Source organism: Pan paniscus, chromosome 16 (assembly GCF_029289425.2).
Source record: "Pan paniscus chromosome 16, NHGRI_mPanPan1-v2.0_pri, whole genome shotgun sequence".
NCBI lineage: Eukaryota > Metazoa > Chordata > Mammalia > Primates > Hominidae > Pan > Pan paniscus.
Genome location: NC_073265.2, coordinates 5,589,839 through 5,613,755, shown reverse-complemented (window position 1 = coordinate 5,613,755; position 23,917 = coordinate 5,589,839). Strand labels below are relative to the sequence as shown.

Sequence of the window (23,917 nt, the reverse complement as noted above, 5' to 3'; positions counted from 1 at the left end):
CTGGAATGTAAACAGCTCTGGATTTGATAAGCACTGGAAAACACAGAGGCTGTTAAAGCCAGGCAGAGATGCAGGGTTCATGAGTTCTCATTACCTCCCTGCCCCAGTGGGGACAGGCCTCAGACACGCACAAGCCAGAGCTCTGTGCCGCTGACAAAATGAAGCCATTACCAGCTGATAATGAACTCTTCAGCAAGAGATTTACCTACAGAAAAGTTCAGCCCCTTCACCAAATCTCGAAACTGTTGGAGATACTAAGAAGCATGCAGAATTATCCCAAAACGCTACATTTTCATCTTCACCTATCTGTGCACTTAAAATACTTTTCAGGTTCCTCCTGGATCAGTGAGGACAGGCTAGGCTGTGCTGTGGCAACAAACAGCTCCCACGCCACAGGGCCTGGGCCCAGTAATGGTTTCTGTCTTGCTCACTCAAAGTCCACTGTGAGTCCAAAGCAAATAACAGCCACGTTGCTATTACGGCCCCTCCTCCTAGGCATGTGCTTCTAGGACCGATGTGACTGGAGAAAGGACAGCATAGAAAGTCCCTTCCAGCTTCTACCCACAAGTCACTTCTGCTTACATGTCATTGGCTGAAGCAAGGCACATGGTCTTATCTAACTTTGAGAAAGCAGAGAGTGCAATCCTCTCATGTTCCCAGGAGCATCGAAAATACTACTGGGCAGTGCAAGTGCTGGCCACTTCTGCAAAGACACCACAGCAAGGGACACGTCCTCCAAATGCTCCCCCACCTGTCTCGGCTCCTCTGACTTCAACCCAGTCGCAGCAGGACACAGTCATAGGGCAAATGTGGTGGGCTTGGTGAAGCACAGGCCACACATCAAACCAGATGGTGCTCCCTTCTGCCTTGGGGATGGCACCCTGGACATATTGTGCTCCCACAGAAGCCACCAAAGTAGCATGGGGGAGGCCTGATGTGCAGGTGCAAGGGACAGCGTTCCCATCACCCCGAACCTGACGCACAACACCACCCGTCGCCCTCTCCTACAGCCCTCGGCACGCGCCTCCCCACCACAGAGCCCCTGCTCACCAGGCCACAGTGCTCCCACACAGGAGAGGTGCTCCACACCATCGTGCATCAGGAAAACGCCATCCAAACCACAGAGAGCTGCTACCCCACTCCCATCAGGGTGGCCACGATTGAAAAACCAGAAAATAACAAGTGTTGGTGAGGATGTGGAGAAACTGGAACCCTTGTACACGGTGGGTAGGAATGTAAAATGGTGTGCAGCCCCTTTGGAAAATGCTATCCTTAAAACATTAAAAATAGAATCACCATATGATCTAGGAATGACTCCACTTCTGGGGGTATGCCCGAAGGAAGTGAAAACAAGAGCTCAGGCCGGGTGCAGTAGCTCACGCCTGTAATCCCAGCACTTTGGGAGGCCGAGGCGGGGGGATCACGAGGTCAGGAGATTGAGACCATCCTGGCTAACACAGTGAAACCCTGTCTCTACTAAAAATACAAAAAATTAGCTGGGCACGGTGGCGGGCGCCTGTAGTCCCAGCTACTCGGGAGGCTGAGGCAGGAGAATGGCGTGAACCCGGGAGGCGGAGCTTGCAGTGAGCTGAGATTGCGCCACTGCACTCCAGCCTGGGTGACAGAACGAGACTCCATCTCAAAAGAAAAAGAAAAAAAAGAAAAAGAAAACAAGAGCTCAAAGAGATTGTACCCCCATGTTCACAGCAGCATGATTCACAACAGCCAAGAGGTAAAAGCAACCCAAGCATCCTTCACCAGATGAACGATCAACAAAATGTGGTCTATTCATACAAGGAAGTATCCCTCGACCTTAACAGACAAGGAGACTGTGACACGTGCTACGCTACGACGTGTGTGCACCGTGAGGACGTTGAGAGTGAAATATGCCAGTCACAAAATATAAAGCCTACACAATTCCACTCATACGAGGCACCTGAAGTCGTCAAAATCATAGGCAGAAAGTACAATGGTGGGTGCCAGGGGGTGAGGGGAGGAGGAATGGGAGTTAAGTGTTTAATGGGCACAGAGTTTCAGTTTTGCAGGGTGAGGAGAGTTCTGGAGGTGGATGGGGGTGATGGTTGCACAACCGTGTAAATGTACTTAATGCGACTGAGCTCTACACTTAAACATGGTTCCAGAAGGTGAATCCTATGTTATGTGTATTTTACACAATGTTTTAAATAAAATAGTATTTAATTTTTAAAAGTTTATAGTAGCTTCCATGACCCACTGGATAAAGTCCAAATATCTAAACGTGGGACTGAAAGCCTCCAAAACCTGGCTGTCGCCTGCTCCATTCTGACACTGGCTATTCCCTGACTGCGTCTGCATCTCTCCAGCCTCTGCGCCTTTCCTCATGCAGTTCCTCCTGCTTGGGACCCCACCCCATCTGTTTTCCCTCCTTGCATCTCAATCCAGCCCACCCATGGGGTCCATGGCACTCGTGCTTTGTAAAACACCATGGTGTACAACTGCATATGCCAGCCCCCGCCTGCCCTGGAGACAGCAAGCCCCAGAGGGCTGGGAGGGCAAGGAGGGCTCTGCCCCACCCTTCTGTTACCACAGCACATAGCAGGCTGCCCTGCACATGGTAACCAACCACATTCTCTACTGCTGAGGATGACCAGCTGGATGATAAAAACTAGAAACCACAGACCGGAGTCCTCAGGCCAGAGCTGGACCGGCTGTGATGTGCATACAAACCCCCAGTCTCGTTAACATGCAGGTTCCAAGTCAGCAGAGCCAGGGTGGGGCCTGAGACTGTGCATTTCTCACAGCTCCTCCATGGTTGCTGAGCTACGGGTCCACGGCCCTGCCTGCAGGAGCAAGCAACCGAGGGCCAGAAGCAACACCTACCTCCAAGCACAAGGTTCTGCCCCAACACACCCAGTGCAATGGAACTGTGCTCCCTGGCCCAAGGCCTTGGCCCGACCCTCAGGGAACCCACCAAGGCCCCCCATGCCTCCCTAGGCACCTGGGAGGAGCTTTGATGAACACCCTTTCTAATTCATATCACTCATATGTTCCTGCAGATGGAACCAGCTTTTGTGTTTAACTTCATTGTTCTCTACAGTTAAATAAATGACTATAAAACCGGCTTCTTAGACTCTCTTAATTACTCAGAAGAAATCCCACAAAAGATGCATTTCCCTGAACAGAGCAGGTGAGCAACTACAATAACATTTCTTGAACAGAGCTGATGTTCCTCCTGGGGTAATTTAAATAAGCTACAATGGTACAATCATTAAAATTGATTACACAAGCCTAAAAAAGCCACAGGATGGGAATCAGAGGACAGGGTTCCAGTCCTGGCTGTTTGGTGAATTCACTGGTATGAACTTAGCAAGACCCTTAGCTCTTTGCAGCTGAGGTTTCTCCTCCAGAACAGGAAGTACGGCTGAGAAAGCTGTGGCTAACAGACTGCTGGGGACCCACAGGCAGATCGCCAAGTGAGTTTATGGGGCAATGAAACCGAAGACCACACAAAATGCATCACCTCTAATGAGAGTAAGAAACTGTCTCCTGAAACTTCTGCTTGAGGTCTATAATGTAGAGGTATCCTAGGTGGTTAAGTAAAATGTATTTTTTACGGGGTTGTAAATCAAACTGTCTGACAAAGTCCTACAATTCTAGGCTCTGTTCACTGTAACAAATACAGATGCGCACAGCGTCGGAAAGGCCAGGGGACTGGGTGAACCGTGAGCAATGGGGCTGGGGGTGGGCCAGCTGTGCCTCTGGCCCGGCTCTCTGCATAGGAAACCAACCCTACCAGTCGGTGTCCACATGCACATGGCCCTGAGGGCCAGAGTGAGGGACCCTCCTGGACAGAAATCCACAGAGCACACACATGGTCACCAAGCAGTCAGGTGTTAGAAAGGTTCCCAGGTTTGGAGGATGCCAAGGCAGATGGAGAAAGAAATTCCCTGACTGTCCTCCAGGTGTGACCAGGACTAGCAGGAGGCAGGTGAGAGGCCAGAGTGCAGCATGGCAGGAGGCCCTCACTCCTAGGTGTCAACTGTGAATTTGCTGCAGCCTGACCATGAGCACCGTCTTCAAGAAGATGCCAGGACTGGGAGCCCAGGGCTGAAGAAGGCAGACCAAGCCCCCAACCCCCACAGGCTTCCTGTCTGGAGTGGCACAGACAACAATAAACAAATAAGCTACAGAATTAATGTGGGGGTGCTTGTGCATGGTGGGGGGTTACCAGCGCAGGGATGTGGGCCAGTACCAAAGTCCGCAGAAGCCACCTGCAGAAGGGAACGTTGGAACCAACACAAAGAAGGTGATAAAGTTATTAGCCAGGCAGGATTTTGCAGGATAGAGTTTTAAGAAATAAAGTCAGTTGAGGAGGGGCCTCCAGCATTTACTCTTAGTGGGATGGCCGGGGAATGGAGAGCTCTGGTCGGAGGAGCATTCTCATTTAAGTTTGTATGCAATAAACCAGCTGCTGAGCAGACACAGACTTGGGTGGGAAGGTATGCAGTCAGTGTGGAAACAGGAACCATCAGGAAACTGGCACAGCAATCTAGCAAGGAGAAGACAGGCTCTCATCGCACGGCAGCGGTGCCGGTGTGACCATGGGCAGCTTACGGAACCCCATGTGGGGTTTAAGAGAGACAGAAGTCAAGGTTGGCTCCAAGTCTATGGTCTAGGCGTCCGGAAGCATGGAGCTGCCATTTACTGAGATGTGGAGATTGGGGTTGAGACGGCCAGGGACAGCTTGGTGCCTGTTGTGTGGGGACGTCAATTAGAACTCTAAGGGAAAGCGCTGGGTGGGCAACAGGGTGTACAGTCTGGAGGTCAGAAGAGAAATCGGAGCTAAAAGATAAATGTGAGCTCCTTGTGCCACAAGTCGGAATGAGGTCAACCATGGTGGGTGTGTGGACCGAGCGGAGAAGAGGGGCATGGACTGACCGCAGGGACACTCTGACACTCACGGGTCAGTAAGGGGACTGAGCAAAGTCCAGTGAAGCAGGAAGAAAATCCCAAGCACAGAGTGTCCCACAAGCCAAGGGAAGAAGGTGTTTCCTAGGGGGGACGACTGTGGCAAACACTGCTGGTCAGTCACATGGGAAGGGACCGAGAGCTGACCACTGGATCTGGAGACTTGGAGTCTTACAGATCTTGATCTCTAAGTGATGGGGTCAAAAGTGTCAGGAGAGGTGTCTGTGGAAGGGGCAAAAGTCCGACTGGAGTGGGTACAAGAGAGAACAGGAAAGGAGGAAATGGAGAAAGCCACTGCAGACAACTCTTTCCAGAAGTTCTACAGCAAAACAATGCACAAAAATAGGCCAGCAGCAGGGGGTGGGGCGGGGGGAGTGGGAGCAAGAGACTTCTGTTCTCTTTCCTACGATGGGAGCGGAAGGCAGCTGTTTCAATGCTGAGTGTGAAGGCCAAGATCCCATGGACCACAGGCAATGCTGCTGGAGGGCAGCGTGAAGCTGAGAGGCAGCATCTGGTGCTAAAATAAGGAGGGGCTGACTTTTGAGCCAACTATACATTATTTCCAACTCGGGAGGAGAGGAGGATTCTGCACAAACGCTGGTAGGGAGTGATGAGGGGGTGGGAGTCTCAACCAGCCATATGGGTCCTCATTTCATCAAAACTCCTGGAGCCTGCAAAACCCAGATGGAGACTGGGATTCCAGGCTAAGGGAGACACCAGGACCTCCAGGTCCCAGGGAAGCAACAGGGTCACAGAGTAACCAACAAGACCCGCTTGTTCTTCCTTTTCCTGATGAATCTTGACATTTATGTCATACAAAGAGCATGGACTAGGGCTCTGAAGATACAAATATGAGCCGATCTCCATTAGCTGCTTGAAATTAGCAAAAATCACATCATTGCTCTACATTATCAGTTTCTCCATCTATACAATGGGGATAGTGACTCTTGCTTTTCTCAGGATTGCTAAGAAGATAAATACATGTAAAACGTCTCAGTTTATGAAAATTCAAGTTGTAGGAACACAGTAAGATATCATTTCTACAAAGTTTGAAAATATCATAACAATGGGATATATCATTTAGGCATACATGCAGTGTAAAAATAAAACATGCCTCCAAAAAACAAACAGTAAATTCAATTTACTGGGTTTCACAGGGGTGGCTGGGGAGGCATGCTCAGGGAAGGCTGAATCATATTTGTATATGTCTTAAACTGGATAGCAGGTACCCCAGATACTCCTTTTTTCTTAAACAGAGTCTTGCTCTGTTAGCCAGGATGGAATGCAGTGGTGTAATCATGGCTCACTGCAGCCTCAACTTCCCAAGCTCAAGTGATCCTCTTGCCTCTGCCTCCCACGGAGGTGGGACCACTGGTGCGCGTCACCACACCTGGCTTTTTTTTTTTAATTTTTTTGTAGAGACAAGGTCACTCTATGCTACCCAGACTGTTCTTGAACTCCTGGGCTCAAGCAATCCTCCTACCTCAGGCTCTCAAAGTCATTCCTCTTATTATTCTCTGTATTTGTGTATACTTGGAAAATATTCTTTAAGCCTTCCAAGTCTTTTTTGTTGTTGCTGCTCCTGTCTACACAGTCAGTTGTCCAAGTTTTCCTTTCTACTATGTGACACGTGGTCATGGTTCCCATGAGTGATCAGAAGGCTAGGTCCAGGGCTTGGCCGCCAGATGGGGTCGTGCTTTCAAAAAAAAGCTATGGGACACAAAAATTAGCCAGGCGTGGTGGTGCATGCCCATAATCCCAGCTACTCGGGAGGCTGAGGCAAGAGAATCCCTTGAACCCATGAGGTGGAGATTACAGTGAGACAAGATTGTGCCATTCACTCCAGCTTGAGCAACAGAGGGAGACTCTGTCTTAAAAAAAAAAAAAAAAAAAAAAAGGCCGAGTGCAGTGGCTCACGCCTGTAATCCCAGCACTTTGGGAGGCCAAGGCGGATGGATCATGAGGTCAAGAGATCAAGACCATCCTGGCCAACATGGTGAAACTCTGTCTCTACTAAAAGTACAAAAATTAGCTGGGTGTGGTGGCACACGCCTGTAGTCCCAGCTACTAGGGAGGCTGAGGCGGGAAAGTTGCTTGAATTTGGGAGGCGGAGGTTGCAGTGAGTGGAGATCGTGCCACTGCACTCCAGCCTGGCAACAGAGCAAGGCTTTGTCTCAAAAAATAAAAAAATAAAAAAAAACTATGGGAGATACATATGTATACACAGATTAGCATACACGCATATTTCCTAGCTCTGTCTGCTGAGAGGGCCTGGAAGCAATGTACCTCGGTGACAAGAAGAACCCTGTCTCCAGACCTTGGTTTCTAGATACCATTCTTCAATAAAATAAGGTAGGGATCCTTGCAGAAATAGCTGAGTCCAGGACTGGGTAGGAAAAATTCAAGATGAGCCTGAGTATCTTGTGCCAGAAAGAGGTACAGTTTTCTTTGGGTATCTGTAAGGGATTGGTTATCTAGGCCCCCCTGTAGATACCATAATCCTCAATGCTCAAGTCCCTTCTATAAAATGGTGTAGAATCTGCATATAACCTATGCACATTCTTCAATATATTTTAAATCCTTTCTAGATTATTTATAATACCTAGTACAATGTAAATGCTATATAAATCGTTGTTATATTGTACTGTTTAAGGAATGATGACAAGACAAAAAGTCTGTTCAGTAGAGATGCAACCATCTGTTTTTCTCCCAAATATTTCCCATCTAAGGTTGGTTGAATCCACAGAGGCAGAACTCACGGATACGGCCAACTGACTGTACTCAAAAAAACAAAAAGGTAGGGATCTCTCTAGGGGACATGGGAGGCCACCTGAAAGAGGTTCATATAGTCAAAGCTGGGACAGTTTGAGCAATAAAATAAATAACATAGCACTGGATTATAAAGCAAGGTATAAATTATATATCCACAAATCCATATTGATGTAAATGTTTGAATAAATAAATGGGGGAGAATAGATAAGTCTCCCATACAGAAATATTCCAAATAATTTATACAGATATCCCCACCCCCCATGAAGGAGTGGAGTGTAACTCCACATTCCTTAAGCATGGGCTCTGCACATCGACCTCCTTCCAGGGAGGACTATGGAAAGAAGGTGGGGTGATCTTTTTTTGCTTTTTTTTTTTTTTGAGACAGAATCTCACTCTGTCGCCTAGGTTGGAGTGCAGTGGCGTGATCTCGGCTCACTGCAAGCTCTGCCTCCTGGGTTCACGCCATTCTCCTGCCTCAGCCTCCCAAGTAGCTGGGACTACAGGTGCCTGCCACCACGCCTGGCTAATTTTTTGTATTTTTAGTAGAGACGGGGTTTCACCATGTTAGCCAAGATGGTCTCGATCTCCTGACCTCATGATCCACCCACTCGGCCTCCCAAAGTGCTGGGATTACAGGCATGAGCCACCGCACCCCGCTGAAGGTGGGGTAATCTTACAGTGAGCAACTGGCACATGCTACCTCAGCCAGGTGATCGGGGTCAACATCGATAGTGATGAGTCATATTGATATCATGTAACATTGATGTATGTTGAAAATGGCGCTTCGCTTCTGTGGTTTTCCTCCCCCAAACCCATAACTCCAGTCTAACCATGAGAAGAACAGCAGATAAACCCAAATCGAAGGATATTCCACAAAGACCTGTACTCTTGAAAACTATCAAGGTCATTAAAAACAAGGAAAGCTGAAAAACTGTCACAGACCAGAGGAGGCTAAGGAGACGCAAGGACTATAGGTAACGTAGTGGCCTGGACAGGCTCCTGGGACAGAAAAAAAACATTAAGCAAAAACTAAGGAAATTGGAATAAACTGCAGAGTTTAGCTCATAGCAATGGACCCACGTTGGTTCCTCAGTTATGCCAAATGCACCGTGTGATGTAAGATGTTAACAAGAGAGAAGACTGGAGGAAGCAAGCATGGGAATTCTCTGCAGTCTTTGCAACTTTTTTATAACTTTAAAGCTGTTCTAGAATTAAAAGTTTACTAACAACAACAAGAGGCCGGGTGTGGTAACTCACGCCTGAAATCCCAGCACTTTGGGAGGTGGAGGCATGAGGATCACTTGAGCCCAGGAGTTCCAGAACAGTCTGAGCAATACAGTGAGACCCCATTTCTACAAAACATTTAAAAATTAGCCAGGCATGGTGGTGCTCACCTGTAGTCCCAACTAATTGGGAGGCTGAGGTGGGAGGATCGCTTGAGCCTGGGAGGCAGAGGCTGCAGTGAGCTGAAATCGTGCCACTGTACTCCAGCCTGGGTGACAGAGTGAGACCCTGTCTCAAAAAAACAACAGAAGCAATGGAACAGGCACGGCTCCCAGGAGGGCAGGCACCTCTCCTCAGTGATGCGTAGGAACTGGCTGGTTAACGCATCCATCCATGCACCCTGGAAAGCGCTCTTCCGCAGATACCCCAGGGGCTTCTGCCCGGCCCTGACTTGCTGCCTCCACTGAATCTTGGTCTTCTGGAAGCTCTGCTCCTTGCAAGTATTCCTCTCCCTGATGCACACATAAATACACACCTGCCCAAGTCACTCTCTGGGTGGCTTGCTTTTCAGAAGGTTTCAGTAGCACAGCAGTTTGTATCACAGCAATGCAAACAATGGCACATGAACGGACAACCTGTCTGGGTGATTAATTCCTTTACCACCCTGCCATGACGCTCAGCCAGCCTTGCTCTCCTCCCTTCTCGGTGTGTTCTCCTCACTTGAACAAGAAACAAAACAACTAAAAGCGAAGCCAAACCTCTGCCATTTCTTACACAGAGCCCCTGAACCCCGTGGTGTTTCCTCGAGCTGGACTTGCTGGCTGCCCCACCCCCCGCTTTACAACTCTGCAGCCTTGGACGCCCACCCCTGCCTATCCTCACCAACCCCCCAGCCTCTCACTCAGCAACATTTACTGAGCAGCTGCTCTGTGCCTGGCCTGGGACATTCAAGATATTCCACCATGTGGCTCATTCCCAAACAACTGCTTCCTGCCCCTATTTGCAGTGAGCACTAGCAAAGATGCCGCCACAAGGCCCTAAAAACCACAACCGCAGGGCACAGACTGTATCAGCGTTTACAGTATCTGCCTATAATAAAACAACAGGTACAGTAAGACCACAAAACACTGACACAGACAGAACAAGACAGAAGAAAGAAAAAAGAAATTGCTGTTAAATATTCCAGAGCGTAGCCGTAAGCAAAGGCTGTGGCTCTGACAGCCAGTGAAGCTGCGGGGACAAAACTGGACACACCAGGACTCTCCAACGGGCGTGTCCCCATCACCTACCAAACTCTGAAGTTACACAGGGCAGAGAGCTAACATGTTAGTCCAAAAATCTCTACGAAAGGGGACTTTTCCTCAGTCTCAAGCTCCCAGAGTTTTAATTTTTTTTTTTTCCAAAAATAATCAGAACTCACCAGTGGCCAAAGGGAAGAAGGATATGGGGTGGAAGGAGGTGGCCATTATGGCAAAGAAAGGAAAAGGAAAATTTCTGTCTTGCAAGAAAGAAAGCGCCGTGGCCTCAGCCCAAAGGGCCCCTCTTAGGAGCTGGTGACCCAGCAAACCCTGAACCTCTGTGAGCCTCTGATTCCTTCTCTACATGAACTAACCCCTGTGGGGATGCTCTGAACATCTAATGAAACCACAGATGCAAATGCCCCCTGAAAACAGTAGACTCTATACATGGGAATAACCACATCATCACCTCTCTGGATGGTGCAAGGACCCAGAAGTCCATGGCCCTGGGGTGGAGAACTGGCTCCCTAACACCCTGCGAGGCTGACCTAGAGCCACGACTTGGCTCTGAGTCTCCTAACACGAGGGACTGTTTGTTAGTGCTCCTTGAAAAGCTGCTTTATTTATAAATAAGTTGCCTGACAACAAATCTTGAAGCAGAGACATTAGTCAGTTTTGAAAATTTCCACTTCAAACATTAGCAATTTAGAGGAAAAACCCATAAATGAGGTAGTATGTAGTCCTGGTACTGAGTAAAAAGTCAATCGTTCACTCCCAGTGAGATTTACAAGGTGGTTTGAGTCTCTAGAGGCGCTTTGCTGAGGCCTCCTGATTTTAAGGCTTAGTTTTGTGATGACCCAGGCAAGGAGCTCTGGTCCCCAGGAGGCTGTGGGGCTGCCTCTCCATTCTGGATGATGGGGCTGGGCTACGGGCCTCTCATGTCACAGATTCCAGTGGTGGAGCTGCTCCAAAGATAGGAAGAAGCCTGCAGAAGCCAGGCCTGAGCACAGCCACCTCATCCCCTAGCCTGAGAGGCAGCTCAAGGAACACAGCACTCATGACAGGACAGGTCAGGCCAGGACAGGTGATGACTCCCTGATGGCTCTGGCTCCAAAAGAAGCCGAGAGAAGGCACAGCCTCTCAAGGATACTCCAGCCTCTGTCCACCTGCACACACACCAGGCCACACCCACGAGGACGGCCAGTCAGCATGCAGCCAATACACCCACAGAGGGACGGGGAGCAGCCCTCAGTGCCAGCTCCAACAGGCCCGCTGCAGGTCCTGTCACTGCCCCCAAGGAGCTGCCTTCCATTTCACCTGACATTTCCACTAAGGGCCCAGCGTTTATCATTCCAGAAGAGCAGCAGGCAGAACCTTCACCTCCCAAGAGCTGCAAGTGCGCTGTGGCAGGAAAAGAGGATTTGGCGTCTGAAGTCAGCTCCTGCTCCCCAGGAAAAGAGGGACGATGACATAGGACTTGAGCAAAATGAGAGCCCCGTGATGGGAGAGAACAGCTGATCAACCTTGCTGCAATGGAAAGGCTTGGTCCCTGAGTCTCTGTGTTAGCTTCCTATGGCTTCTGTGACAAGTCACCATAAATCTAGTGACTTCAGACAACACCAACTTACTCTCTTACAGTTCTATAGTTCAGAAATCCCACACAGGGATGAGTGCAGTGGCTCATGCCTATAATCCCAGCACTTGGGGAGGCTGAGGCAGGTGGATCCCTTGAGCCCAGGAGTTCAAGAACAGCCTAGGCAATATAGCAAGACCTTATCTTTACAAAAAAATGCAAAAATTAGCCAGACATGGTGGCATGTGCCTGTATCCCAGCTACATGGGTGGTTGAGGCACGAAAATGGCTTGAACCTAAGAGGTGGAGGTTGCAGTGAGCTGAGATGGCGCCACTGCACTCCAGCCTGGATGACAGAGCAAGATCCTGTCTCAAAAAAAAAGAAAAGAAAAGAAAGAAAATAAAAAGAAAGGAATCCCACACAGGTCTCCTTGGGCTAAGGTCATGGGGTCGACTGGCCTGGTTCTTTACGGAGGCTCTAGGCAAGAATCTGTTTCCTTGCCTTTTCTGGCTTCTAGAAGCCACCTGCATTCCTTGGCTTGCAGCTGCTTCCTCCATCTTCAAAGTGCATCACTTCAATCTCCACTTTCGTCGTCACAGCACCTTCTCCTCTGACAATTAACTCCTCCAGCTTCCTTCTTATAAGGATCACCATGATTAGAAGGGCCCACCTGAATAATCCAGAATAATCTCTCCATCTCAAGATCCATAACTTAATCAGATCTGCAAAGTCCTTTCTGTCATATAAAGTAACAGATTTACAGGCGCCACGGCTAGGGTGTGGATATCTTTGAAGACCATTTTCCTGTCTACCACAGTCTCTGAATGACAAACTCTCTTTAAATTGGAATCCTATCTGCAACAAAATCAAGATCTAAATTAAGATTTTAAAACTCATTAGGAAGAGACACATGCATGAAGAATGCAACTGTGCCGCCCACATTTGCCTAACAGTAATAGGCTTGTTATCCGCTGCTTCAACCCGTCACACCCAGTGTGGGCACAAACACCAAACAGCCTTATGAGGCGGAACCCTCATACACTGTCGGCCCAGAGTCCTCCTCCTCATCACGACTCTATCTAAGACGGCTGTAAACACAGGATCTCCTCTGTGGAGAGTGTGTTTTCCCTCCATCAATCTTCCTGGGAACAGCAACAAAATTTAAGGAGCGGCACCGCCTGTAATCCCAGCACTTTGGGAGGCCAAGGTGGGCTGATCACCTGAGGTCAGGAGTTACCAGCCTGGCTAACATGTTAAAACCCTGTCTCTACTAAAAATACAAAAATTAGCCAGGCGGGGGGCAGGCGCCTGTAATCCCAGTTACTCAGGAGGCTGAGGCAGGAGAATTGCTTGAACTTGGGAGGCTGAGGTTGCAGTGAACCAAGATTGGCCACTGCACTCTAGCCTGGGCAACAGAGCAAGACTCCATGTCAAAAAAAAAAAAAAAAAATCAATGAGCAGGGATCCTGATTTTCAGATGTCTAGCCACCAATAACCCTAAACACACAAAACTGCACTTCTCCCTTTTTTGTAACGTGAAATTTTCATAACAAACCCCCAAATCCTGAGTGCTGACAAAACCATCCCAACGACATCACCCAGAGTGGTTATTTCCTGCGCCTTGGACAGCTGCGAGAATCAATGTGATTTCAAACACGAACAACTGTGAGTGGCCAAGGTCACCCTGAGATGTCCTGAGTTTTGACTTACATTGCTTCTGACTTTCACTTTTTAATGGTCGGCTGAATACTTATGCTCTACCAGTCTCCTTCCCTCTGGTCATCCCCGCGCCAAACAGAAACCTCGTTTTTCACAGAGTCCTGACAGTGACGCCACGGCTGGCTGTGAGGTGCCAGGTGGACCTCCACATGCTCTGCTGCACCTCCTGTGTGGCTGCGGTGTGCTGGGAAGAAGCATCAGGCTCCCCATGAATAAGGAAGGCCCAGCTCTTCAGGGCAAAGTTCAAATGAAGGAGGAAGCTCACTGCCTCCCTAGGCAAAGCGGGGGCAAGGCCTCTGCCAGCCCAGGACCCTCAAGTTCCCACCTTCTAGCAGCTTCCACTCCACCTGCTCTTCCAGGTGCCACCAGACTCCAGAACCCACGTGGGGCAAGCAGCGTGGCGGGGCTGCAGCGCTGCCCGGACCTTTCTGCAGGGCTTCATCCCAAACCACAAAGGAGCATCGGGCAACCACATTTCATGTTCTTTTCCAGTGTCTCTTTTTCACACTGAAGTCTGAAGTGGAGGCTTCCTCCTGCCCCTCTCTGCACGTATCTCTGCACAGTACAGCTGTTCCATTCATTTCTCAACATCGCCTTGGTTCCTTCGGCACACCGAGCAGCACACCAGGTTATAAAAGGCACAGGTTCTCCTGCTCACCAGGAACTCACACCTTAGGGGACATCGACTCTAAGAAACAGATGGGCTTGAGGGCATGTGGCCAGTACTGCGAGGAGCGAGTCCACAGGGTGGTCCAGACCCAGCCTGGGAAGGTGTCCTGCAGAAGGGCGGAAGTAGATGCTATGTGCAGAGGAAAAACGAGTGAGGCGGGTGATGGAGACCCAGGAGGCATCCCAGGCAGAGGGTACCGGATGGACAGTGACACGGAGGTAAATCCAAGGGCCGGAGCAATTTTCTGGGGTGACTGAGCGTACAAAATAGAGGATGGCAAGAGGCAGGTTGGCAGGTGATCTAGGCTCCTGCACACCTTTCTGCATGGCTTAATCCCAAACCACGAAAGAGCTCTGGGTGACCACAATTCATGTTCTTTTCCAATGTCTCTTATCTGATGTCTCTTTCGGAAGAGACACAATTTGATCCTGAGAGCAGTCGCAGCCATCAGCAATACTCAGTCACATGTGCTGCTGGAAAAGATCACTTGGCTGCAGGGTGGAGAGTGGGCCAGGGTGGAGAGTAGGCCAGGGTGGAGAGTGGGCCAGAGGTGGCAGGATGCAAGGTTTAGGGCAGGAGGCTGTTCAAACGTCCAGCAGACACAGTAGGGAGTTGGAGATCATGGGGGCCACGGCAGGGCACTGTGGAGCGGCTACCCCAGCCTCCCCAAGCAGGACAAAGGGGGCCCTCTGGGATCCATAAGAGCCTGTGGGCACACCATGTAGGGGCGGTGTCTTGTTGGCCCATGGGCCTTTGGGTCTGGAATGGGTGGAGCCCAGGGTGCAGCCACAGCCCAAGGAGGGGCCAGGGCTGGAGGAGACAGGGCTGGAGGAGCCGGGGCCATCGATGAGCGTCCTGGGGAGAAGGGCCCATGATTCCTGATGGAGGAGGCCCAGAACACTGTAGGCATCATGTATTCAGTGCTGAGTGAAAAGCTTCCTGCCACTCAGAATGGTCACGCTCGGGATGGCTGAGACATCTGCAACTCACAACTCTCACCTCCCAGCTGTGGCACTGAAAGCCTCCCTCAGAGTCTTGGTTTCCTAACCCACCGAACAGGATTAACTGCACTTGCCAGAAAGGGCTCGTGGTAGCATTTCATAGGACAGTGCAGGCCAATGCTCTTTGGAAGTCGCAGATGCGGGGCACAGATGGGAGATGGCATGGACAGGTCCTGCTCGTCAAATAGCCGGGGAGTCTCCCATGCTTCTTGGCCTCCCTAAGCTGGGCCACATGGCAGCTCTGATCCATGGCACGTGAGCAGAGGGGACCGTGTCACTCCCGGGCAGAGGCAGGTCTGAGCTGTGAGCCCTGTAGCCTGGCCAGAACCGGTGTCCCAGGGCAAGGAAGAAGCCTTTAGTATGTTCACACTGTTGAGGCTCACCCAGCCTGACTGGCCAGAAATCAGGCCACAGACAACCCTGTGGCCTCAGGTAGAGGGCCACTGTCTCATTCTGAATGGTAGTTTTCAAAAACTCAAGGAACCGCGTGAGGAAGGAAGGGGGATTTATAAATTCCTGATTCCATTAGCTTTGCTCTGTAATTTTGGGTGAGTCACAGCATGCACAAATTAGAGGGCTGAAAACATCTCCCAGACAGTCTGGCAGAAGCCCCCGCTGAGAACGAGGAAACCGAGGCCCAGGAAGGAGCAGAGTCGCTCAGGGGCTGCTCCAGCGGCCACGGGCCTCGGGGACAATGCAGGCCCAGCCCAGGGAGAAGCCCCACGCCAGCCTTCTCTCTCTCCCTGCAGGGAAGAGGCAGCCACACAACTGGGCGCGTCCTTCTGGCCTGCACACCTGGGAGTCTCCAACAGACGCTCACTCGGGTCCTGGGGTAAGGACACCTCCCAGGTCGCTTACTGGAGAAGGAGCCACACATGTGTCCCTGGGTCTGATGGTTGCAGGAGGAAATGGAAAGTGCGGGATCCCGCGCTGGCAGGAAGACCCTGGCAGCCTGCACCAGGCAGGTGGGTCCAACAACAGACCTCAGGGTGGGCTCAGGCTGGAACAAACCACACCGAGTTCCTCCCCCAAGAAATACTGAAGACAGCAGCAATAAGTTCCATGTGCTCCCCATTCGCCCCTCACAGAAAAGGCCAAAAGGCATGACCATGGAATCATCGGACAAACTATTCCCAACACAGTTCCTTATGGGAAAGAACATGGAATGAAGTCACAGCCAACAACACAACTCCAAGGTCCCCTAGTAAAGCGCAGACCCCAGACAACAAAGATACGAGTGGGTCTGAGTCAAGACAGAAGACAGGATTACACGGGAAATGGCAGCAGTGAGCTGCGTGTGCTGCAGGAAGGAGCGGGGCCCACAGTGGAGGGAGACAGCACTCCCACGACGAAGCGCCACATCCTGCACCAGCAGACTGTTCACAATTGCCCACTTGCACCTTCAAGATCACTTCCAGGAACTTCTTCCTTTGACTTTTATGTTGTTAAAATAATTTTACTTTTTTAGAAAACATAGTGTAAATATTTAGCTTAATAAATGGCTATGAGGCCAGGCGCAGTGGCTCACGCCTGTAATCCCAGCACTTTAGGAGGCCGAGGCGGGCGGATCACGAGGTCAGGAGATCGAGACCATCCTGGCTAACACGGTCAAACCGTGTCTCTTACTAAAAATACAAAAAAAAATTAGCCAGGCGTGGTGGCGGGCACCTGTAGTCCCAGCTACTCGGGAGGCTGAGGCAGGAGAATGGTGTGAACCCGGGAGGCGGAGCTTGCAGTGAGCTGAGATCGCACCACTGCGCTCCAGCCTGGGCGAAAGAGCGAGACTCCATCTCTAAATAAATAAATAAATAAACAAATAAATAAATAATAAACAAACGGCTATGAAACAACCTTTACAATCCTCAGGCAGGGAAGAAGAGGGGCCCTACCGGCCACTCCAGCCCTCGGGACCCAGCCTCCCTGTGTGCCCCTGACCATATCCTGGTTGTAGGGTAATCATAGCCCCACCTTGCTCCGTGTAGCACATGTCCCTAAACACACACTATGTGTGCCTTTTATATCCCCTTTAACCGTTGGTTGTGCTTCCACCTCTTTTTTTTTTTTTGCCTCCCAAGTTATTAACTGAAGAGTCGTTGGTCACACAGCATTTCCCGTGGTTTGGCTTTTGATGGCCAGGTGCCTGAAGCACAGCCAAACATCGTCCTCTGTCCTTTCCGTTCCTGCAAATCGGTGGTTGGATCTGGAAGTCGAATGAGATCCCTGTTAGAATAGGGGCAGACCAGCTCCCGGGCAGTGTGGCTCTTCCTCCCTTCCTGAGATGTCAGCAGGCCCCAGGGCCACCAGCGCCCAGCTTGTGAATTCAGATGTGCTGAGACACTTCAGACACAGAGGTTCCATCCTCTATACATGGAACCTCCCAACCTGCCACCTGCTCACCCAGTAGTGCGGCCTGCATAAGAAAAGCAGGATATATATTTCAGAGCTTTCCCTTATTTACCAAAAATATATAATTGGTTCCCTAGCATTCTCCAAAGGTGACGGATTAGGTTTGTTTCCTGAGTATTGTTAAAAAACTCATGGACTTAAACATACTGCATACATTTCAACCCACTGTGATTTTTACTCTTACTGATGTTCAAATTTTCCATCTCTGGCCTCATCAGGTGAGCTCACGAGTCCTTTTAACACTATCCTCGTGGACTCTGACTTTAATAGTTTTTTTCATCTTTTAATGCTCTCTCTCAGCAGAATCACATCCTCACAGTCCAGGGTGGCTCCTTTATTATCTGCTATGACAAAGCGTTTAGGTTCAACTTGTACATTTCCCACCCCCAACCCGGTATCAACCATTTGTCCAAGTAGTCTCAGCTTCTTTCAGCACAAAACTGAATTTCAAGACATGACCCGGGACTGGGGGTGCTCCGTGTGATTGGGTTGGCCACTGATTCCAGGCCTCTCCAGGGAACACTCTAGGGCTATTTATGGATTTGTAGTTCCGGATTCCAGAGGCTTTGTTTTTCTTTTTCTTTTCTTTTTTTTTTTTTTTTTCTTTTTTTTGATACAGAGTCTCGCTCTGTCACCCAGGCTGGAGTGCAGTGGCGCGATCTCGGCTCACTGCAAGCTCCACCTCCCGGGTTCACGCCATTCTCCATTCTCCTGTCTCAGCCTTCGGAGTAGCTGGGACTACAGGCGGCTGCCACCACGCCCCGCTAATTTTTTTATTTTTATTTTTTTTTATTTTTAGTAGAGACGGGGTTTCACCGTGTTAGCCAGGATGGTCTCGATCTCCTGACCTCGTGATCCACCTGCCTCGGCCTCCCAAAGTGCTGGGATTACAGGCGTGAGCCACCGCGCCCGGCCTCCAGAGGCTTCCTTAACCCGCAGCATCTTTCCTCTGTATCTCCTTTCTCCTCCCCACTGAAAATCCTGGTCAAGGTCCTCAGAGTTAAAAGATCACATCAGTAATCATTTGCTTCATCTCACGTTACACACAAAACATGCCAGGAATAACAATGCTGAGACTCTCACTACCCACAGGATTCCGGGAAACCACATGGGACTTTTTCTCTCCTGTTTCTTCCATTCTCTTCCCACTTTGTAGGGCTGTAAGCACGGAGATGGAGCGCACAGCCATGTACACTACACTCGCCCCTCAGCTGCCTCCGTGGATTGTGGTTCCACACAGAACTATGGACTGGACGTTCCCCCCAGTCCTTACGGCTCTGTTTCTGTGCTTATCTACTCGTCTGAAGCACACTGTCTAGTTCCATGGCTCCCAAGCTGCACGGAGGCACCCTAGGGGCCCTGCTGCACCCACAGGGGCATTGTAGCACAGCCCAGATGTCCATGGGGAAGGCAGTGACCCTTGGCACCTGTCAGCACCGCATGCACCACTGCCTTGAGGCAGCTCTCATTTCCAAGGTGAGATCACACTACATTCCTCTGAAAGACGTCTCGTGAGGCCAGAAGTAGCTGTAATTAAAAGCAAATTCCTGCTATCACGCTTGTTGCGATAGTACCATTTAAAAAAGGAAGAAGAAAGAAAAGAAAAACAAAAAAAATGAAAACACAAGTGCTGGTGAGGATGTGGAGAAATTGGAGCCCTTGTACACTGTTGGCATAATAGAAATGTAAATAGGTGCAGCTGCTGTGGAAAATAGTATGGCACTTCAAAAAATTTTAAAAAGAGCTACCGTATGGTCCAGTAATTCCACTTCTGGGTATATCCCAAAAGAACTGAAAGAAGGGACTCAGGGAGACATCTGTACACCCCTGTTCACAGAAGCATTATCCACAATCCAAATGGCGGAACCAACCCACGTGTCCAGCAGCAGACGAACAGATCAACAAAATGTGGCATATTCCCGCAATGGAGTGTTATTCAGCACTAAAAAAGGAAGCAATTCTGACGCACGCCACAACGTGCATGACCCCTATGGACACCATGCGAAGTGAAATAAGACAGTCACAAAAGAACAAATACTGCATGATTCCACTTACATGAGGTACCTAGAGAGGTGAATTCAGACAGAGGGAAAGTAGAGTGGTGGCTGGGAGGGGCTGGAGGAAGGGGGAAAGGAGAGGTACTGTTTCATGCGCACAGTTTAAGTTTTGGGAAGATGAAAACGTTTTGGAGATAGCTGATGGTGATGACTGCAAAACAATGTTGATGTACTTAATTCCACCGAACTATACACTTAAAACGATTAAGATGGTATTTTATGTTATGTGTACTTTGCCACAATTAAAAATGTATATGCTTATATTAAAATACCACATGTAGGCCAGGTGCGGTGGCTCATGCCTGTAATTCCAGCACTTTGGGAGGCCTAGGCAGGCAGATCACTTGAGGCCAGGAGTTTGAGACCAGCCTGGACAATGTGGTGAAACCCCATCTCTACTAAAAATACAAAAATTAGCCAGGCAAGGTGGCACACCTCTTGTAGTCCCAGCTACTTAAGAGGCGGAGACATGAAAATCGCTTGAACCAGGGAGGTGGAGGGTGCAGTGAGCCAAGATTGCACCCCTGCACTCCAGCCTGGGCTACAGAGCAAGACTCTGTCATGCTGTCTCAAGAAAAAATATCACACGTACCCCCATAATATGTATGACTATGATATGTGTCTAAAAATTAAAAATAAAAATAAACTTTTAAACAGCAAGTCCCACACAAAAGTCAGCATCAAACAGGAAATGAGAATGGTGCCAATCTCATTCAGCAGACACACTTCCGTTTGTGATTGTGGTTTAGGATGAAATACATTTGTTTCAATTTATGAGTATTATTTCTCGTGCGGCTTCCAAGTTGTTGGGACATAAATACCATGTGGTTTGGACCTAGCTATTTAAAAAGTAGAGTTGTTAGCTATGTGTTTTGGTCTAGAAACACCATGAAATTGCTGAGATCCAGGGCACCGTGGTCTGAGAAAGTTTGGCAATCTCTGCTCTGGAGGCTCCTAAGGGTGCTGGTTGCTTTTTAATAACTAAGTCCAAATCCCTGATGACCTCAGGACACCTGCTTATCAGGTGGGGGGTTGGGGACATTCACACAGTGGCAGAGAGGTCACAGGACTGGCTGGAGCTAAAGACACTAAGTCCCTGAGTTACTTCTAATGAACAAAATACTCCAGAAGGGGGGCGGGCGCGGTGGCTCACGCCTGTAATTCCAGCACTTTGGGAGGCCGAGGCGGGCGGATCACGAGGTCAGGAGATCGAGACCATCCTGGCTAACACATTCAAACCCCGTCTCTACCAAAAATACAAAACAATTAGCCAGGCGCGGTGGCGGGCGCCTGTAGTCCCACCTACTCGGGAGGCTGAGGCAGGAGAATGGCGTGAACCCGGGAGGCGGAGCTTGCGGTAAGCAGAGATGGCGCCACTGCACTCCAGCCTGAGTGACAGAGTGAGACTCCACCTCAAAAGAAAAAAAAGAAAAAAGAAAGAAACTAAATCCAACACCCTCCATCCTCAGTGGAATCCCTGAAGCCCGGAGTGGGAGAGGGGCCTAACTCTAGTGACCAGGCACTTCACAGTGGGGCAGAGTAAGCAGCCACCAGGAGGCCCTTTCTCCTGCAACCTCTGAGCTTCAGGAACCGAGGGAACCTGGGCACAGCTCCCCAGAGCAGCGAGGCTCCACCTGACCTGCCAGTGATGTTCAGAGCCACACCCCAAGCGCACTCTGCAATGTGGGAATTCAGTCACGGCAAAACTGTCGTGACAGGGTTCTGTCCCTCAGAAGATGGCACACCTAAATGTGACCCTCTTAATACATCCTTAGATATTGCCCTTCCTCCCCAGCACCATCTGAGCAAAGCACCCCCGGCCCACAAGGAACTGGAAGAGGCAGGAAGTGCCTCAAATCCTAGCTCAGCATGCCAGTGTATGACACCTCTTCTGGTGCCCCTCCTGGCAGCACACTGTCCCCGGTATAGAGGGGTGGATGATGGCTCAGATGACCTCGAGACCACCACCGGGCACATGGGAGGCCTGTGTCTCGTGAGAGAGCGGAGGCATACGATCCTGGAGGTAGAGCCAGGAAGATCTGAATGATGCTTTGCAGTTGCAAACTGCTTTCTCTTTCTGCACAGATTTATTAGTGAGATGCATCATTTCTATTATGCCCATTTCGCAGACTGGAGGGAGGGAGACTAAGGCTCAGAGACACACAGGGCTCCCGGTAGAGGCCACCATCCGCATGAGGATAGGTCGAGGACCATTTCTGCCACTGGCCCCTGGTCTCCTGTCTGTCCCAGCAGGGCCCCTGCCTCCCATCCCCCACCAAGTCTCAGTTTCACCAGAGCCTCCAACTCACATCCTGTGCAGGCCCCACTGTGCTTCCCTTTAACTTTACTTGGGGTCTATCTGCCTGTCCCCGGGTGGCACAGCCCAGTCAGGGAGCCCTGGGGCTCTGCGGACACTGGCTGTTACCAGCCAACTCTCTGCCTCGCTTGCCTCTGCAGGGGACAGCCAGTGATAGAGAGGAACAAAGGAGACACTCAAGCAGGCACCCAGCACGTGCCTAACGCACTGGCACTAGTGCCTTGGGAATAAAGCTGCTATCGCTTCTGCGAAATACACTGGGGACTACGCTGGCCTCCGAAACACAGAACCGGTGTATCCAAACCCCCTTCTGACCTGAACAGCCATTCGCCAGGTCCACATGGCTCTGGGACAGACCTGGGCCTGGGTGCTCTGCTCCTGGCTGTGCACAAATGCTTTTCCTGCCCATGACTTTGTAGCGTAGTAGGAGGGGCTCATAGCTCCCTAAGCAAAGCTGGCTGGCGGGTCACAGAAGGACAGCAGGCTGGGGACTGAATGGACCATGGCTTCTATTTAGAACATCTCGCTCAAGAACTAAATGTGCAAGAGAGCTGGCAGAAAGACAGCCATGGGGCACAACTGGAGGAGCAAACGCAAAACCATCACGTCTTCCACATTAAAATGTACAGGGCCGCTTCTAATGCCGCAATCAATGCAAGCCAAACTCTGCGTCTATTTTCTACTAGATTGGAAAACCTCTCAGGAGAAAGAAAAATTTTCCAGAGGGCCAAAAAACTTCATTCTTCTGCAAGCAATCAAATAAACATGTAACAAAACAAAATCAAGACTTCAAAAATTGATCTGAACACACATGCACTGCATTTCACCACTCTGGTGTGGGAATAGGGCTTTCTGCCTAATCATACATTTTGATTAATAGAGATGAGCTCTGCATGAATAACCTAGTGTTAAAGAGCGTGAACTAAAGTAGTCTAAAACTTAGCGAAACAGAAATTAGGCCTTTTCTTCTTCTCTTGGACAATTAGGGGACCCAAATTAGGAACAAACTCATTGGCCCTTGCCCCGACTCCCTTCCTGTAACCTCAGCCGAGACCAGGTGGCTGTCCTCATGCAGACCTGGCCTTGAATCTGTACTGTCTGGAGAGAGGCTGAGGGGAGGGCTTGGCTGACTCCTCTGCCTCCTCATGCCAGTCCTGCAGATTGAACCCTGCCCTGCTAGGCTGGGCGCTGCAACCCTGAACTTCATGCTGCAACCTTGAACTTCAGCCCCAGATACCTCTACTTCCTCTGTTCGCCCCCTAGCGTCCTACGCCCTGGACAGCCACTGTCCATTTCCAGAGGGGCTCCCCCAGCAGCTCACTGCCTGGAGGCCCAGACAGCAGCGGCAGTGAGCTCTGCTGGCCCTAGAATCCCCCAGGGGCAAATTAAAATCCACCTGCCTGGACCCTAAACTGCAGGTTCCCACTCCCCATTCCCATCCTTGCCATGCAGATGACACGTTTCCAAACCCATGGGAAGTGCTGTGCATGGTGAGCAGGTAAAGACTGGGCCACGAGGTGCATCGGATGGAAGGGGCCCCAAGGGTCCGGGCCACCGTGCAGGGCTCTTGCTCTCTTTAAGGCGACCTGTGATTTAGGGAGTATCAACCAGCACAAAAATCCAAAGAAACCTAGTGTTGGAGAAATACCAGTCTCTCCTCGTTCCAGTTCACTCTGTGGGGAAGTGGAGAATCCCTGCTTTTTTCTCTTACAACAACAAGGCTACACTGAGCATGCCAGGAACTGTGTGGGCATCATTCATGGATTATAGTCACCATGCCATGGGAGCACTGAGAACCCCTGCCCTCATTTCATAAGCACACAGCGGGTCAGTACAACGGAGCAGAGGACACCCAGGTCTCCGGGCTCTATCCCAGTTCAGGGACCTGCCTCCCCTCCCACCTGCTCTCCTGACAGGGAAACACTGCCAAAGTAATCACAGCAAGGTGTAGGTGGCAGGGCAGAAATCAGCTCAGCCCATGTGGGCCATAGC

General features: G+C 50.1%; 1 protein-coding gene across 15 annotated transcripts in view; it reads right to left on the bottom strand.

The window, feature by feature from the left end:
* The window catches only part of APBA2 (amyloid beta precursor protein binding family A member 2), a 232,934-nt gene that overhangs the window by 159,306 nt on the left and 49,711 nt on the right, over window positions 1–23,917 (bottom strand). The window lies entirely within an intron of this gene.